Genomic DNA, 17,494 nt, shown 5'->3' with positions numbered 1-17,494 from the left:
GAAATGGCCTGGGTAACCACAAGCCTCCTGTTTGGGAGAGCAATGCTAATTGCTTTGTATAACTGTTGCCTTTAATGGTGATATTTTCTTGTCAATGCTTAACTTGTTGTCCTGAGAAAGTTCCTGCCTCCAAGCTGAGACATGAAATACTCCCAGCAGCCATGTTAATAATTTGTAGGTTGTTTGTGCTTGTCCTATTGAGCTTACTCCCTGTACCTGACCTTGAATGTATCAAGACCCAACCAATTCTACACATTTCTGTAATATGGCATGTATAAACAATATACCTTGTTCCATTTTTCTGTGATTCATGGCTTTTAAATCAATATAATGAAGCCATGTTCAGTCTCAACTGAAATATGAAGCTGAACCTTACTCACTTTTAAGCTGCGGGTTAGTGTGGTTTGGTTACCTCTAACAATAATAATATAGAAATGATGTTTTTTGCTGATGGTTGATCTGACATTGCTAGTACCATATCCAGGACAGTAAGTTGTATGACCATTTTTATTATTATTATTATTATTATTTATTTTTGTAGAGCGCGTAGTCACCCGGGGGTATCCCAGCGCTAAAAAATCTCATCTCCTGAGTACAGTGGGCCAAGGGAGGGGAAGAGGGAAGGAGGGCCAAGGGGGAGGGCAGGGAGGGCGGAACAAAGGAACCAGATCAGGGTGAGTGATTCACTGTGGGAAGAGGTGGGTTTTGAGCTGTTTCCTAAACCGGAGGTATTGAGGTTCAAGGCGCAGGGCTCGGGGGAGGGCGTTCCAAAGTCGTGCAGTCTGGACTGAGAAACGTCTTCCTCCCGATCGGGCTCTCTTGAATTTGGGGGCGGCAATGAGGTTTTCGGTGTCAGAACGGAGAGGTCTTGAAGATTTGTAAGGGGCGATGAATTTCTTGAGAGCAGGGGGGCCTTGATTACGTCGTAGTTTGTGAGCCAGACACAGGGCCTTGAATTTGACCCGCTCTCTTATGGGGAGCCAGTGGAGGAGTTTTAAGGCCGGTTTGGCCGACGCTCTGGCAGGGGTATTCGTGAGGATACGGGCCGCGGTATTCTGAATTCTTTGAAGTTTATTCAGGGTCATCTCTGGGGCGCCCAGGTATATCACGTTGCTATAGTCAAGCCTCGAGATTATTAGGCCTTGAATAAGCAACTTTTGGGAGTTGGGGGGCAGGATGGGCAGGACTTTCCTCAGTGACTTCAAAAGTCCGAAGCAGGTCCCGGCCACTTTCTTTGCCTGCACCTTGAACGAGAGGTCGGTGTCAAGCCACACTCCCAGGCTCTTTACTTCCCCTCTGGGTTCTGGAGGAGGGCCCAGACATGCTGGCCAGATGTTTGCGGACAGTGTGAGTCCTTTTGGGCCCAAGAGCAGAACCTCCGTTTTTGACCCATTTAATTTTAGGGCAGAGGTGTTCATCCAGTGATGGACCTCCACAAGGCAGTTAAATAGATCTGCTGGTTGTTGTTTGGGGTGGGATAATGACACAACCAGTTGTGTGTCGTCAGCGTAACTGACGACACTCACTCCGAATGGGATGATGACCTCCTCCAATGTGGACATATAGATATTAAATAAAGTGGGGCTCAGGGAGGAGCCCTGAGGCACGCCACATTGGAGGGGAATTTCGGAGGTTTGTAACCTTGAATGTTCTTTATTGTGATGGTCATCTGAATTCTATTATTTTCTAAATTTCTTCTGTTATGAAGAATCATGATCTTCTTAATCCATCTTCTGTGTGACCACTAGCTTGGTTGAATCAGGGCCTGCGTTAATTGGTAATGCACATCGTGATGGTTGTTCTCTTTTGGAGACAATGATAACAATGGCAAAGTCACCCTAGAATGTATTTTGCCCTTGCAATCCACACTCAAACAGCATTAAAAGCTTGATGTGCAGGGTCCTGGTCAATCTTTTAGCTAACTGTGTGAAAAAGCAAGATTCACATGGCTGTTTCTTGTTGTTTCCCGATGTTAGTAACTGTGGTAATGTTACTGCTTGTGACTTGTTATCAATGTGTTGACTGTGATGATAAAGTACTTAGGTTCTTCTAAAAACACTTGTCTGGTGGGCCAGAAAATAAGTCCACCTCCAACTGGCTCCACTCTCCCTAACCTTTTAAGAGTAATGATATACCACTGTTTGCTATTCTGGGTATGCCTTGATAGGTTTTGAGGGTTGTTCAATGTGGGTGGTGCAGTCTGCAGGGGCACCCAGTGGCTCACAAAGGACATTGGCTGTTAAGCATCAGCGTGGCTGGTGCAGGGAGAAAGGTCACACATTGTAGGGAGAGTAGGAGTCACCCTTTTCTCAACCACATGAATCTTCCTTATAAGGAAGACACCATCACAACAGGCACAAATCTTCTCTCCCTTCACAGTCCGAGACTGTAGGGATGAGAATGTTGGCCAAATATCTCTAGGTGTTTGAAAATAAGGGCAAGAAAAATAATGCTTGTTCTTCCTCCCTCCAGTGGCTCCTGAATGCTGGACCAATCCCTAGGGAGAAAGGACTTCCGGAGAGCAAGCTCAGAGACATTTGTTGTGACCTGAAAGGCAGGAAAAAGGGAGAGGTCCCAGGACTAGGACTACTGTCTAAGCCACTAGGCTAAACCACTTACTATCACTGTAATGGTGAGTTTGTGATATTGTACCAAAATGTTGCTCTCTAAATAACATCTGGCCAAAAAATATAGGGGCATATTACCAAGGAGGCGATATGAAATTATCACCAGTTAGGCGGCTGTTTTCGGCCGAAAAGCGGCGATAATTTCATCGCCTTATCAGCAAAGACACGTGTTTTGCTGATTTAGCGAGCCTTTCAACAATGCCCAGCTTTGCATCGCTAATGAGATACAAAGTGAGCGTTCCAGAGCAAAATAATAGGGGAAATGTCGCTAAGCGACATTTCTCCTATTATGAAGCTGCACGCTAACAAGCAGAAAAAGTTAGTTAGGAAAAGTAGCGCTAACCACAGTTAGCGCTACTTTCCTAACGCCTGCTTGTGACCTGACTTAGCCAAGTATTCCAATGGGAGGTGGATTACATGGCTAAGATTACCCTGCCCTATCAACAAGGTTATCGCCATTTTCAATGAAATATCGCTGGAAAACCAGCGATATTCCATTGAAAAAGGCGATAATCCCCGCTATCGCTAGGATTTTTAGTTTTCCCCTTTTGTACCGCTGTTGGTCGCCATAAGTGTGGCAGGGTATGCTCAGACGTGAGTCCCTTGCTCACTTTGCCACTGGATTCAAGCAAGCCGGGCTGAAGACAGCTGGAATGCCAGAAACCGGTCCTCGGAAGCTCGTTTCCGGTCCAGGGAAGGCATGGCTTGGCAGTTCGGGCTGGACTGTTCCCATGAGGCACAGGGTCAGACTGATTTGCATATAGCCTTGTCTGAACTGGGGTGGCAGAGTGGGCTAAATAATGGTGATGGATCAAACCCAGATCTTTTGACTGAGTGTGAGTGTTTGATTGGTTCTGATGCTCCGTCCATCACCACCCCCTTTTGTACCGTTAAGCATTGTTCATACAACGCTAACATGCTAACATGGAGATTATCGCCAGCGATAGATTTTCTCAAGCTAACAGCGGTCAGGGATAATTATCACTGCCGCTTGTTAATATGCCCCTAAGTGTTATAAATACTGACATACAACCTGTTTGTTTATAAGGTGTCTAAATAATATGCTATTAATTGAAATATCAGTATTTTACTGTTGCCAAATATCTGAATGTTTCAGAATAGAGACAACACTAAGATTTAAAAAATATAAATATGTTAAATTAAGTACAGCATTATGAAAAATCATAATACTTCTACTTTTACTTTTGGACGTACACTTTTGGCTGGATATAAGACACAAGCAGTATGTATTTGTATTTATATTTATACCTTTTGAGATTGAGTACACCTTCAAGGAGATACATAAGGTTTTATAAAGTTCAGGTGATGACTTGCGTAAGTTGAACAGTGAGAAATAAGAGTTTACAGGTAGGCCTGGGCAGAGCTCCCGGAGTTCTGCGGAGCAGTTATGTGAAGCACCCAAAAACTCTGTTTTACGTCATGGAGCTGATTTATGTGCCCGCTCCCGCAACATTTTGGCGTTCTAGACAGTGCAAAATGCTTTCTCATGCCGGAAGCTTTGTGCGAATAGCTGCATGCCGTTCGCATGGGCGCGCCCATTTTGTTTTCTTTTCTGTGCATGGTGCTGGGTCTGTTTTTTTAATCCACCTTAATCTTTTTAATCCTCCCCCATCCAACTCATTCACCCCTTATTTTTTTATTGTATCGGTGTGTTTCTTTGTGTATTTTGTTACGCTTTTATAAATGTTTGTTTTTCATTTCTTTTTTGTACTTTTTTAGTTTTCCCTTTACTTTCTTAGTTCTACTTTTCTTCCATCCTTTTTCTCTTTCTTCTCTTTTTTTTCCCACACACAGTGCCATGGCGGAGCAGGGCGATTGAGGGAACGTTGGCGCCAGTGCCTGAGCAAGCCACACACCTTGCTGTCATCAGTGCTACCAAGAGCTGCACCTCTGTGACATTTTTTGTGAGGCGGGAGAGGCAGCACTTAATGTTTATGTGCAGAGCTGCCTCCTTTTCATGCTTCCAGGAGGCGGCAGGCCTGTTAGTGGGTAACCCCAGCTGGAGCATCAGCAGCATTGAGGGAAGGCTTGCCAGTGTGTGCGCCACGTCACTTGCATCCAGTGCACCCAACAGAAACTTGGCTGATATCATCGACAGTGAGCAGGACGTTCTCAACCTGCTTGGCATCGATATTATGGGCTTGGTGAGTAATTACTTGTGTTCTACAATGCTAGCATTTTTTCTCAATAGCATGCTGCTCACACTCTGAGATAAGTTGAGTTTACGTTAAGAAAATGATTTGATCCAGTTTGACCTAGCAGTTGCTTGGCGCTACCTAATTGTAATCACAGGCACTCGCTTTGGCTGATTATTTAAGAAGTCTATAAAGACTCCTGTATCCTCCTGTCACCAAGATAGTTTTATCAGTGAATTAGCTTTATAGGTGACTTTCTGTCTGTCTCTCAAACACTTCAAAGCAATCACACAGTAATGTGTAGTATGCATCTGTTGGACTTGGCCCTTTTTGCAGGGTCATCCCTGAACTTTTTACATTCCTCCTGTGTTGTTTCTGACCTGTTTTTGTTGGTTAAATGACTCTGGGCACTTTACCACTGCTAATCAGTGCTAAAATGCAAGTGCTCCCTGTGTAAAGTGTAATGGTATTTGGTTGTCCATGATTGGTATGTTTGCCTTACTAGTAAAGTCCCTAGTAAAGTGCATTATGTGTGCCAGGGCTGGTAATGCAAATGCTATTTGTGGGCCTGCAGCACTAATTGTGCGTCCCACACCAGTAGCTATAAAGAATGCTTTTGTTAAACTGCCATGGTGTCCTGACAAGTGCACTCACTTGCCAGGCCTTACCCTTCCCTTTTTATGCACACCAGACACTCCTATGGTAGGTCCAAGGTACCGCCCTGGGCAGGGTGCAGTCTTTGTGAAAGGTAGGACATGTACTGAGGTGTGTACCATGTCCTGACAGTGAAATAATCTCAATTTTGGGTTTCACTGTTGAAAGGCCATCTTGCCCGTAGGATAGAATGGGGAGGCTGTGTAATATGTTTCCAGCCTATCTTCTCAAAGGCTTAAGAAGGAGAGGTGAAGTTTAGTATGGCTGAACTCACAATTTAATAACACATCTTTTCTGAAGGTGGTTTTTGCATTGTGTGTTTAGAAACCACTCTTTTAGAAGTGTCTGGGTTTTTCTGTTTTAGCATTTCTGTGGGTCACTGCCTGGATGTGGATAGACTGTCTGGATTTCAATGTGTCAGGCTCTGTGAATGTCTTGACCCAGGGGAGGAGGTGAGACAGCAACACGCTGACCTGCATCTGGAGTGTAGGGGGAGGAGTAGCCCCTAGAGGTGAAGAGGCCTGGGCTGCAGCTATAAAACAATGGCTCTATCTCATGCTGAGTGATTAAGGATCCAGACCCCCACTATAAAATGAAGAAAGTGTCACTTGCAGGGAGACACTCAGAACTGGTTTGAACAGTGGTCAGTACCCCCTGAACACAAAGACTTCAAAGACTTTGAGGGGTATACCTATGAGAGCTGAAACTCCCGGACTTTGGAATGGATAAATGGAGTGATCAAGACTGTCAAGGATTGAACCACTTCATGGTCAAGAGGAAACTCTGCCAAGGAAGAAACAGCTGAAGAGACTGAAGTAAAGGTTTGACCCTTGCTGTGTATTCTGGGGCTGGCCTGCAGTTTGCGACTTTAACCAAGGAGAGGCTAAAAGGACTTTGCTGTGTCACCCTACTTGAAAGGAGTTTGCTGTGTGCTGTGTCCGGAAGTAACTTATCCCCAAGAGCCGGAGGAGAGCTGGCTCCCTTTTGCGGAAACTCAGGAACTCAAAAGTTTCCAGGAGAGTCTCAACGACGATGTGTGCATGTGCTTTTTGCAGCCTGAGACCCTCGTAATAATTTCACTGTGATCGTGGGCACCTGGAGTCCAAGCGAGTCTCAGGTATGCTGTGTGCGTCTGCTTTTTGCAGCCTGAGCCCTTCAGGAGGATTTTCCTGTGATCGTTTGAACCGGAGTCCAAGTGAGTCTCAGCGACACTGTGTGCGTGTGCTTTGTGCAGCCTGAGACCTTCGTGAGGATTGCCCTGTTATCGTGCACACCCGGAGTCCGAGTGAGTCTCAGCAACGTTGTGGGCGCGTGCTTTGTGCAGCCTGAGACCTTCGTGAGGATTGCCCTATTACTGTGCACCCAGAGATCAAGTGAGTCTCAGCGACGCTGGGTGCATGTGCTTCGTGCAGCCTGAGACCTTCGTGAGGATTGCCCTGTTATCCAGAGTTCAAGTGAGTTTCAGTGATGCTGTCTGCATGTGCTTCCTGCAGCCTGATACCTTCGTGAGGAAATCCCTGTGATCGTGCACAACTGAAGCTCAAGTGAGTCTCAGCGACGCTGTGTGCGTGTGCCTTGTTGCAGCCTGAGATCTTCGTTGTACCAGCGGCCCGGACCAGCAGCCTCAGAGGAGCTGAGCCGCCGGCCCGATTCCGCCGTTGCTAGAGCGGGACCTTGAACCAACCCGTCGAGGGAGGGCCTGAGTTCCACTGCCCGGAATCCACAAAGTTGCATTGGAGGCCCAAGTCACTGGAAGAGGAGAGGAGAGCGAGGTCGTATCCCCCAGGTAACGTGTGTTGCCACCTGGGCCGGGGTCCAGACTCGGAGAGAGATGCTCTCATCCTCTCCCAGTCCTGCAGCTCCTGCCTCTGCTTCGGCTCACATTGCGGCACGTACTTGCCAAGGAGTGGCAGTACCGGGGCCGGAGTAGGGAACTGCACTTTGATTTACACCATACCCGTGTGGGGGTATCTGTTGACAGAAGCTGACCATGAGTCAGTACTAGTGGCGGAGAGACCGCCTAAGGCACTGTGATCGGTGCTCGAGTGTATTATACAATGCATTATTTCTGCACTATGAACTACCTGATTGACCTATTACGCATTGCATTATTTATGCATTACGAACTACCTGATCGTTGCATTACACATTGCAATATTTCTGCATTACGAACTACCTGATTGTTGCATTACTGATTGTACTATTTTTGCATAACGAACTACCTGATTGTTGCATTACGCATTGCGTTGGGTTGCATAGCGAACTACCTGATTGTTGCGTTAAGCTTTGCATTATGTTGGCATTACGAACTACTTGATTGTTGCATAACAAACTGCATTATTTTTACATTGCTAAGCGCCTGATTCTTGCATTACAAACTGCATAGCATTGCATTAGGACTGCAGTGGATCATTTAGATTTGCTCATTAATATCACCAGAACTTACAAGGGCTGGCTGGCCTAACAACAGGCCAGGAGGAATATTACAAATACGCATATGTGGGATTTATATCGTGTGGTCTCATCATAGATGTTTTTATATAAATTCTGTTGGTTTTTATGAAAATCGTGTGGAGCCCATTTGTGGTGTCATCATTGGATTGCTGAGAGCGTGGTTGCAAATACTTTACACCCTTGCCTTGAAGATAAGCCTGGCTGCTCATGCCAAGCTACTGAGGGGGTGAGCAGGGGCTATCTGAGGAGATGTCTGTCCTTTCCCTGACGTGGAAGTAAGGGTCCCTATTGGTCTAAGGTACCTACCTCAGCCAACTAGCGACCCCATGTCTAACAGCATCTGTGAATTGCAAAAAAGGGAGACTAAGTTGGCCCATCAAGGGGGTTGACAAATGAGTACAGAATCAAAGATTATTCATTGAAATGAATTAATTCCAAATGTAGTTTTTGTTTAGGAAATTTGGAATATGGATTCTAGAATTAGTATGGCCCTCTTGATAGTCGATACTAGCACTATAGGAGATCTGATTGAGAAAAGTACAATATTACTGCATTTGTCTGTCAAAACATTTTTGTGGAGATTAACTGTACCACTAATCAATTTTTTTGAATCTGCTTTATTTCTTACATTAGCACCCAAGGGCACATAGCAGGGAGGTAGTTCAGAGGCAGGTCCGTGAATCGGTGAGGAGGCCACCACCAGTCCCGTTGGAAAAGGTTCTGCTCACCCAGTAAGTTCTATAATTATCATTCTTTCCCTAACTTTTACCTCTGCCCACTATTAGGCAAATTTTTTAATTTTGACTTCTTTATTGTTTTATACTCTCTCTCCTTTTTTCAACTCCCCTATTAAAATGTGTTTAATTCTTGTTATTCCTGCATTATCCTTTTTTCATATTTCATGTTTTTGTAGATGAGTTTCTCCTATCTGGACTAGTCTGTAGTTTTCTTCAGCTTTGTTTGTAAGCTTTCCCTTTCTCCTATATATCTTATGGTACTGTAAGACTAAGAACAGATTTTTGGTAATCCACAGATGGCAGGCCCAAGTATGCTAGTATTATTCACCATGTGTGTTTGTTGAGATGGCTTTCTTTTTCTTGCTCATGCTCTAACAGTTAACAAGAGAGGGGCCATGCTCATGGTGGACCCCCTCTCAATGTTGTTCTGTAATTCATTTATACACTATACCAGCAATTTTCATGACAGTGCAACATGGCAGGAAAATATGAGGTTCCATTTAATTTGCCAACCAACACCATATGCCCTTCATTGACTATTATTCCATCCCTTCATTGCTCTGCAATGTCTCACAGTCATCCTCCTAGGCTATAGCACGGCCTCTCCATTAGGAAAAGTTTTTTGTTGGCCTGACTTTCTGTCTTTTTTAACATTGTCAAATAAGAAAATGCCCAAAGTTATATTGTTGATAGAAGATACTTGTAACCGAACTGTAGTGATGTATTGAGGATGTATTATTTCGATTAAAAAAATAAGGAGAGGCGTATCTGGCATCTAAAAATGTGTAATGTTTTTTCTAGCAGCACAGACCACCAGTGCCGTGGCCAGTTCTGCTGCAGGCGTGGAGACGGTTGGAGGGGGAGACACAGCGCCGGCAGAGGTGGGCGGTGACAAGTCACATTGCTTGTTTGAGCCCTACGTTATTTAACATCTACGTGGCGCCCCTAGCTAACATCATGAGATCCCATGGGTTTATTCCCGTATCGTATGCGGACGATACCCAACTCCTCTTTCCCTTTAAAACCATGACTCCTGAAGTGCGTGACTCCTTTGCCCGGGGGATGAAAGAAGTGGCTTATTGGATGGCAGCACACTTCCTACAGTGTAACGTCTCTAAGACTGAGGTGATGCTCTTTGGGGAAGCCAAACGCGTGTGGACTCCTGACTGGTGGCCTCAAGATCTAGGCCCAGCCCCTGAGCCCAAAGTGGTGGTGAAAGATCTGGGAGTAAAACTGGATCAGGAGCTAGCCCTGAAACAACATGCCAATCAAGTGGTCAGCTCCTGTTTCCATGCTATCGGGCTTCTCCGGAAGGTATTCCCCCTGTTACCTGATACCACCAGGAAAACACTAGTACAGTTGCTCGTGTTGAGCAGGCTGGACTATTGTAATGGTTTGCTGCTAGCTGCCAATGAGGGGATCATTGTTAGACTACAAGTTGTGCAAAATACTGCTGCACGCTTGGTTCTCAATGTCCCAGCACGTACTCCCTCAAAGCCATTACTAGCTAAACTTCATTGGCTCTCAGTGAAACAGAGGGTGCTGTTTAAAACTTGTTGCATCATTCACAAGTGCCTTATTGGTAAAGGTCCAGATTACTTAACCAAAAAATTCATCCCTTACGTTCCCTCTAGATCCCTGAGATCTGAGGATCAAGAATTGTTATGTGTCCCCAGGTTCAGGAAGACAAGACAAGGGGGAAGGGCTTTATCAGTAGCTGGCCCAAAGTTATGGAATGAACTTCCTAAGGAAATTAGACTATGCAGGGAACATTTTCCCTTTAGGAAAAAGCTAAAAACATTCCTTTTTAATTATTAGATGTCTGGTTAGTTAATGAAGATATATGACTGGGCCTTTTTTGCTCTCAGATGCTGCCAATGGCGCGGAGATACTCCTTCGGGAGTCGATTCCTAGCGCGGTACAAGTTTGCAAATAAATAAATAAATAAATAAATTTATTGACAATTATTATTATACTCACTAGAAGGGTGTGGTGAGACTTGTGAACCCCTGTTTTAGCAGCTACAGCAGTTGTTGAGTTCATATGACCTCTTCTATCTGCAACTCAGCAGACAAAAGCTCACATGATGAACGCTAAAGTGATGGGTTGATGGAAACGGGAAAGAACGGAAGGTTAAAAGAAAGGATGGGTAAAATTGTATATGAGTGAAAGGAGCATCAGTGTGTGTACGGATCTGTGGGTGGGTAAATGGATAGATGGGTGAAAGGATGGTTGAAAGGCTGAAAACTGAATGGATGGATGAATAAGGTATATAACGTTTACAACGAATTTTTTACAACGCACTACCATTACAACGCATGTATTACCACGCATACCATTACAACGCATTGTGCTGGGGGGCGCTCTAGGGTAAGTAATAAGTTTAATTTTCTATCCAACACCTTCCCTAGTGTCCACGGGGACTGGAGTTGGAATAGAAAATGATACTTACCACTATCCAGCACCTCTAAGCGCTATGCGTTGTAACGGTATTCGTTGTAAATACCGCGTTGTAAAGGTATGCGTGGTAAAAGTATGCGTTGTAACGTCATACATCCGATGAATAATATATGTATTGGAAATTATGGTGAAAGACTGGATGAGAGAAAGTAAAGCTTAAATGTGGTTATCAATCGGTGACTAGAACAAAGAAAGGATGAATGATAATTGCTTGGATGAAGAAACAAGGGGGATCTTCTGGAGAGGGGCATGCTCACCTTCTTTGCTTACTTTGGTTTTATTAAAGCTATGGTTCAATCTCACAACCATCGTCATAACATTTAGCCAAGCTTATTCATAATGTGATGATGTGACATCATGTGTCTGTCTCCAGTTACTTACAACAACAGGACCCCCACCTGACCACACAACAACATAATAGAGAAGATTCAAATTTGAGCCAGCACACTCAATACGCAGCACTGTATTTCCCAACCCACCTCTCACCAGTCCAAAGACATGAGTAGCCCTTCCTTATTCTGGCTGCTGTTGAGGTAGTCCCACCCTGAGTACTTCCATCATCCTCCAGACTCTGAGTAATGAATCTGTCTAACCCCGTCCAAACTCCTGACCCAAACGAGAGAGATCAACCTGTAGTACACTGATGTTGATGATTAACAAGAAGAGAAACATTGAGTATTTTTTCTGTATATTTGTGTTTGCTAACTAAATGGACTGGTCTGGTCTTTGAAGATTGTGAAGTAGAAAAAAAAGGAGTGAACCCGGCAAGAAAATCTCGTTAAGTGTCACAGGGGAAGGGCCAATCACCTTCTGTAAAAATGATCACCCATCAGGTCATATACATTGCAAATCATCACAATCAAGGTTTAAAGCTATAGTTGAACACCCTCCTTCACTGTCTGCCACCATTTGAATCATCACTCATAATAACTCAATAATACGTCACTCATTAGTACAATATATTTACCTGTTCCAGTCCAAGCATGATGGTATGCAATTGTCGATCCTCTTTGATGCAAGCATAACACATTGGGCAGTTTTGTAAATCAAAGGTTTTGGAGCAGTCCTGCTAAGGGCTGAAAAAAAGGTTATGCACTGGACAGAGGCAGTCATTGTCTCTCCAATGTCCTTGAAGGGAATGAGGGAAGCTTCTTCATTGCACACTGGTCCACCTCCAATCCGGCCATACATATGCCTAAAATGGTAGGGATGCATTAGTCAGTCAGACACAAACAAACACAATATATAATGTTCCCCTAGCTATATCAATTATTTTTGGCAAAGCAGTTTGGTAATAAAGTTCTATGTGGCCTACTCAGTCAGGGAGGTGGAGTTCACCCTCAAACTCAGGTGATTTGCCCAGAAGTTGGTCAGCTAGCACACTGTGACCTGATTCTGACCAATTACCCTCATCCTCCTCCCGTGGTATTTCAGGGATGGTGAAATTTGGTGGTATAAAGTGTCGGCTCATTTTGATCATGGTCAATCTCTCCACATTTTGGGGAGAGAGACTGGTTCTTCTCACTGTGATGGCTGTGCCAGCTGTACTGAACACACGCTTAGCAGACATACTGGCTACCCGATAGGCCAGATACTTTATTGTCTGCCTGCTGAGCTGTGGCCATTGGTGTAGCTTCACATATCAATACACCAATGAGTTTCGATCCACATAGACCTCTCTTGAGTCATCCAGATACTCATGAAACATCCTTTCAATGGTCATTGGTGCTGCCACTTGCTCCACCTCTTTTGCCTTTGCCTCTGCACTGAACATAGGTCCTGACATTTGATACCAAGTCAATGCAGAGGATGTGGACAATTCTTGTGTTCCTGATATTTTTGCAGCTGGTGTTCTTGTTGCTGGTGTAGGTTACTGTAGGACAACAGGATTGCTCTCTCTGGAAGTTGAAAGTGGCACCCCAGAACTTCTTGTTGGGACTCTGTGTTCCAGCCATTCTTCTTCCAGGACCCGGGCTTGCTCAACAATCCATGTCTTGTATTCTAAAACATTGTCTTCTAAAAAAGGAATGAAAGTGGCCAGTAATTTTTTGTAGCATGGATCCAGTATTGTGGCACATATGTACTCTTTGGATGACATGATGTCTCTTTGCAGCCTTGAATTCTCAGTCAAGCGAAGGATTAAGCTTTGAGCCAAGGTATACGCATCTTCATTCTCATCGTCCACAGCTTTGAACCTGTCAGACATTTTATTTAACTGGTCCTTTAGCAGATACAACATTGGGATAGCTTGGCCCATCATACTATCCTCCTTGCTGACTTCCCTTGTTAAAATCTCAAAAGGAAGTTGCATCTCTGTCAGTCATTTGACTAGTTTCCATTTGTCCACCCCAATAGTCATGCTTTCAGTTACATCCCCTCCTCTTTGCATGACATACTCATTGATGGTTTCTATTGCTGAAACAAATGCTGCAACATCTAATATGTTGAGTTCCAATGTGTTGGCACCTCCTGTATGAGGGCTTTAATTAGCACGCTGAAAGATCCTCAACTGCTTCTGGTCTTTAAAAGAATGACTAAACAACGTGCAGATACTTCTGCAGGTGGTCAGTAAGTTGCTGACTTGGTCTTCTTGTTTGGGAAAGTCCTGCACAATGATGATGATGATGCAATGTAACAAACACAGGACCCTGAAATGGTCACCATCTGCCATGGCCTTAACTATATTACTGCTATTGTTCCTGGCAACAAGCCCAATTCTGAGACCTCTGGGTTACAGCCATTCAAACACCTTGCTGTTAAGTCTTCCAAGATGTTTGCAGCTGTATGGGATTTCTCCATGGGGAACATGGCTACTGTTGCATTCCACTGGACACCTTTAAAAGTATCTTCATGGCTGAGACCACTAGCAGTGCAGTGATACACATGTAATCAGTGGCTTAACAACTGGTCCACATGGCTGTTGACAGGTGGATAGTCTGAACAGCACTCTGCTGTACATTTTTTCCAACCAATTCCAGCACATTGTGATGCAGCGCTGGACCAGCCACCCTGGCAAGGTAGGTCCTGCTGGGAACCTTCCGTTTTGGGCAGATTGCCACCACAAACTCTAAAAAAAATCCACTCCTTCCACAAAGGAAATAGGGAGAGGTCCAGCACTAACATTCTAGCCAGCGTCCGGTTATACACACATGCCTTTAGGTGGTTGAGTTTGTAGGGTACTTTCTGCCTATACATGCCCATAATAGTAGCATGTTTTTTCTTTTGTGAGACTACTAATGCAGGCAACTTCTGGAGACAACCAGGAGGTGGTAGACTCAATTTGGGTCTTGGGGCAGTTACTGTAAGTGTCTCCATCTGACTCTTGTGCCATTGGGAGGTTGCTGAGGTGGGTGATACTAACACACTGCTGGGGACAGGGCTGCTTTGCATAAAGATGTCACCATGTTTGTTCTCTTCACCTCCACCTTCCACTGTGATTGGAGGCTCCAGAGCCTATTTTCCTCTCACATTACCTTGACCACCACCACCTGCAGAAAGTTGATTAAGGAGCGCCTCCCAGCGGAGTGTGTGATGTTTTTTTCAAATAGGTTGTTTGGCCTCTAATACCATAGTCTGTACAAAGCTTACCTCGATGAACACTAATGTTGCAAACAGAGCATATTGCAATGTTGCCCTCCAGCTTGCTAACTGAACAGAAGTCACCAACTGTGTAGGTGTACTCTTTATGTAGGCCACTGGTGGCACAGCCAATGCCCTAAGAACTGGAGTTCTACGAGTGTGATGACAATTGGCTCTCTGTAGTGTGTGCTTCTATTGAGCTAGTGGTGGATGCAGGTCTCAGTGTGGGCCTTACAAATATGGAAGCAGGAGCTAGCGCTGGCAGCGGTGGTGGTGCCACATCCCTCGAAGCAGTATGAATAGGAGGGATAATGTTGGTCTCCTATGTGTGAGCTTCCACAATGACTGGCTCGTCATACTCTCCCTATACCATAATTGTAAGGCTTTCAGGAACTTGCCTTTTCCTGAGCCTCTCATGTTGCGTCCAGGACTCTGCTGGGGTCCAATCTGTGTCCAGATCATCAGAAGTGGGCTAGGAGAAGATGGTGGAGAACACTTCATTTTTCTTGCTGGAGTTCTGGAAGCCAATTGTAAAAGAGGAGGTTCTTTCTCAGCAGACAGGCTTGCTACACAAAATGGCCACCGGCCACATGGTCAAACAACAACAACCAAAAAGGAGGCATGATCACAACAAGGAACACATGCGGGCCCATGGCAAAAGCACACTGGCTGGCTACACAAAATGGCCACTGACCACAGGGCCAGACAACAACAGCAAGAAAGGATGCATGCCCACAATAAAGAACATATGCAGGGCTATGGCATAGGCAAAGTGGCTGGCTATACAAAATGACATCTGACCACACAGCCAAACAACAGCAAGCAAGGAGACATGGCCACAACAAACAACACATGCAGCCTATGGCAAAAGCACACTAGCTGGCTACACAAAAAGTTACTGGCCACATAGTCAAACAGCAACAGGCACGGAGCCATGACCAAAACAAAGAATACATATAGGCCTATGAAAGCGCACTGGCTGGCTACACAAAATGGTCACTGTCTGCATGGTCAAACAACAACAAGCAATGAGCTATGGAAAACAAAGAACATATGCAGGCTTATGGAAGCACACTGGCTGGCTACACAAAATGCTGTAAAAGGGTTGTCAACCTGCACACCTGACTTGTGTATTTCTAACAAAAAATGTCACTGAGTAATCTGTTTAACAATACGTGCTACTGTGATGAGGGCCTGCCTATGACCCTACCACTGAAAATTGTAAACCTGGGAGACAAAGAGAATCTGTCCCACTTCACAGTGCACTGCTGGCAGTCCCTAAGGTTTCTACAAATATTTGTAGTTTTTGTAGATTTTTTTAATTTAATCCCAAATTAAAACTGTACTCAGAGCTTGTTTTAACAGTGTGTCACCAAATTGAAAAACTTTTTAAATTCAAAAGTTTTTAACGCAAAATCATATTATGCATCAATTGTTCAATTCTATGGTTGTACTTCTGACATCAAATGCTGGCATATATTTAATCATCGACAACCCCAGACAACCCCAATGCATTTCAGGTTGAGCAGCCGTTCTTCAGGGGAAAAAAACACTTTATGGATATCATACAATAATTCCAAGATGCTTGTCTGTTCAGAGGCCTTCTGCCGGAACAAAACCAAAGGATATTACTGTTAGACATATGTACTGGGACAGATGCTATACATAACAATAAACGTATTTATCTGTGTTCACAAGAATCGTGACTTAAGGTGTAACTAAACTGTGAAGATACTGCTAACCATGAAAATATGTGATTGAACCATGCTGGCCGTCGCAACAATTATATCCAGATGCCTAATTAATGGTGTGTATAAAACCAAAAAAGAAAGTACTGGGTGGAATGGAGAAAGATTTCTCTCTGTGAACAATTAAGAAAGCTGAAGACCCACCAACAAAACTGTAACACTAACTGCAATGTTGTTAAGTACCTTGAACACTCAGTGTGCAAAAAACACTGTTAGCACTAGTCGCGAAAGTCAACTGTAGCAATCTGCGCAAAAGAAGGCAACAAGAAACTCGATAAGCTTAATGTTGCTGCTTCAAAAACTGCAACAAATCGTGTTGGTGAATCAAAATTCTTACCCTCATGGGTTAATATATTGAACTCGTGCCGAGGTTGAATCTGCAAGAAAATACGGGGGTACACTCAAACGAAAGCATACCGGCGTAACTGATATGACTATAAAGCTATTGCCAACAACTGCAAGTCTATGCTTGCTGGTTAATGCAGCAATGTTAGAATCGGTAAAGTTTTCTTACCTTACTACTGCCTGCAATCAGTTATTCGCACAACGCATCTATGAAAAGCCGTAAGAAATTTCATTAGTCTCCAAACTGCAGCCTATGAGTAAACTCTGCCCGGTTCCAAAATCGCGTCTGCGTGTGCACTCACCGGTTCACCATGAAAACGTTGTCCATAATTTCCTGACTTTGTGATGACATCATCAAGTTACGTGGCTTTTGAGCTTGACGACCCTCCCTTGGGATAAGCCCCTAGGGGAACGGATTCAAATGTTTCCCAACTTTATTAATCATAAACTGACTGTTAACACATTCATAAAATTGTAATATCCATTAGACACGTGCCACAATCAACTTGAGTACGAGTGAGTGCGATGTTCATAACCGAGCCTTGTATCTGCAACAAAGTTACGTACAATGTATGCCTCAAATGTAAAAGTTAAACTCAAGTGCTCCATTAGCCGCAGTGCTTTTATTCACTAGTGAAAATACTGATTAGAAATCTAATATCAGCAGTGTTCACATGGCTCAGCCACTCATTCAAAGCAATGAACTGAAACAGTACTGTAGCATCACTTCTATG

The sequence above is a fragment of the Lissotriton helveticus genome, chromosome 12 (genome assembly GCF_964261635.1).
Source record: "Lissotriton helveticus chromosome 12, aLisHel1.1, whole genome shotgun sequence".
Classification (NCBI taxonomy): domain Eukaryota; kingdom Metazoa; phylum Chordata; class Amphibia; order Caudata; family Salamandridae; genus Lissotriton; species Lissotriton helveticus.
Note: the sequence above shows the minus strand (reverse complement) of the source record.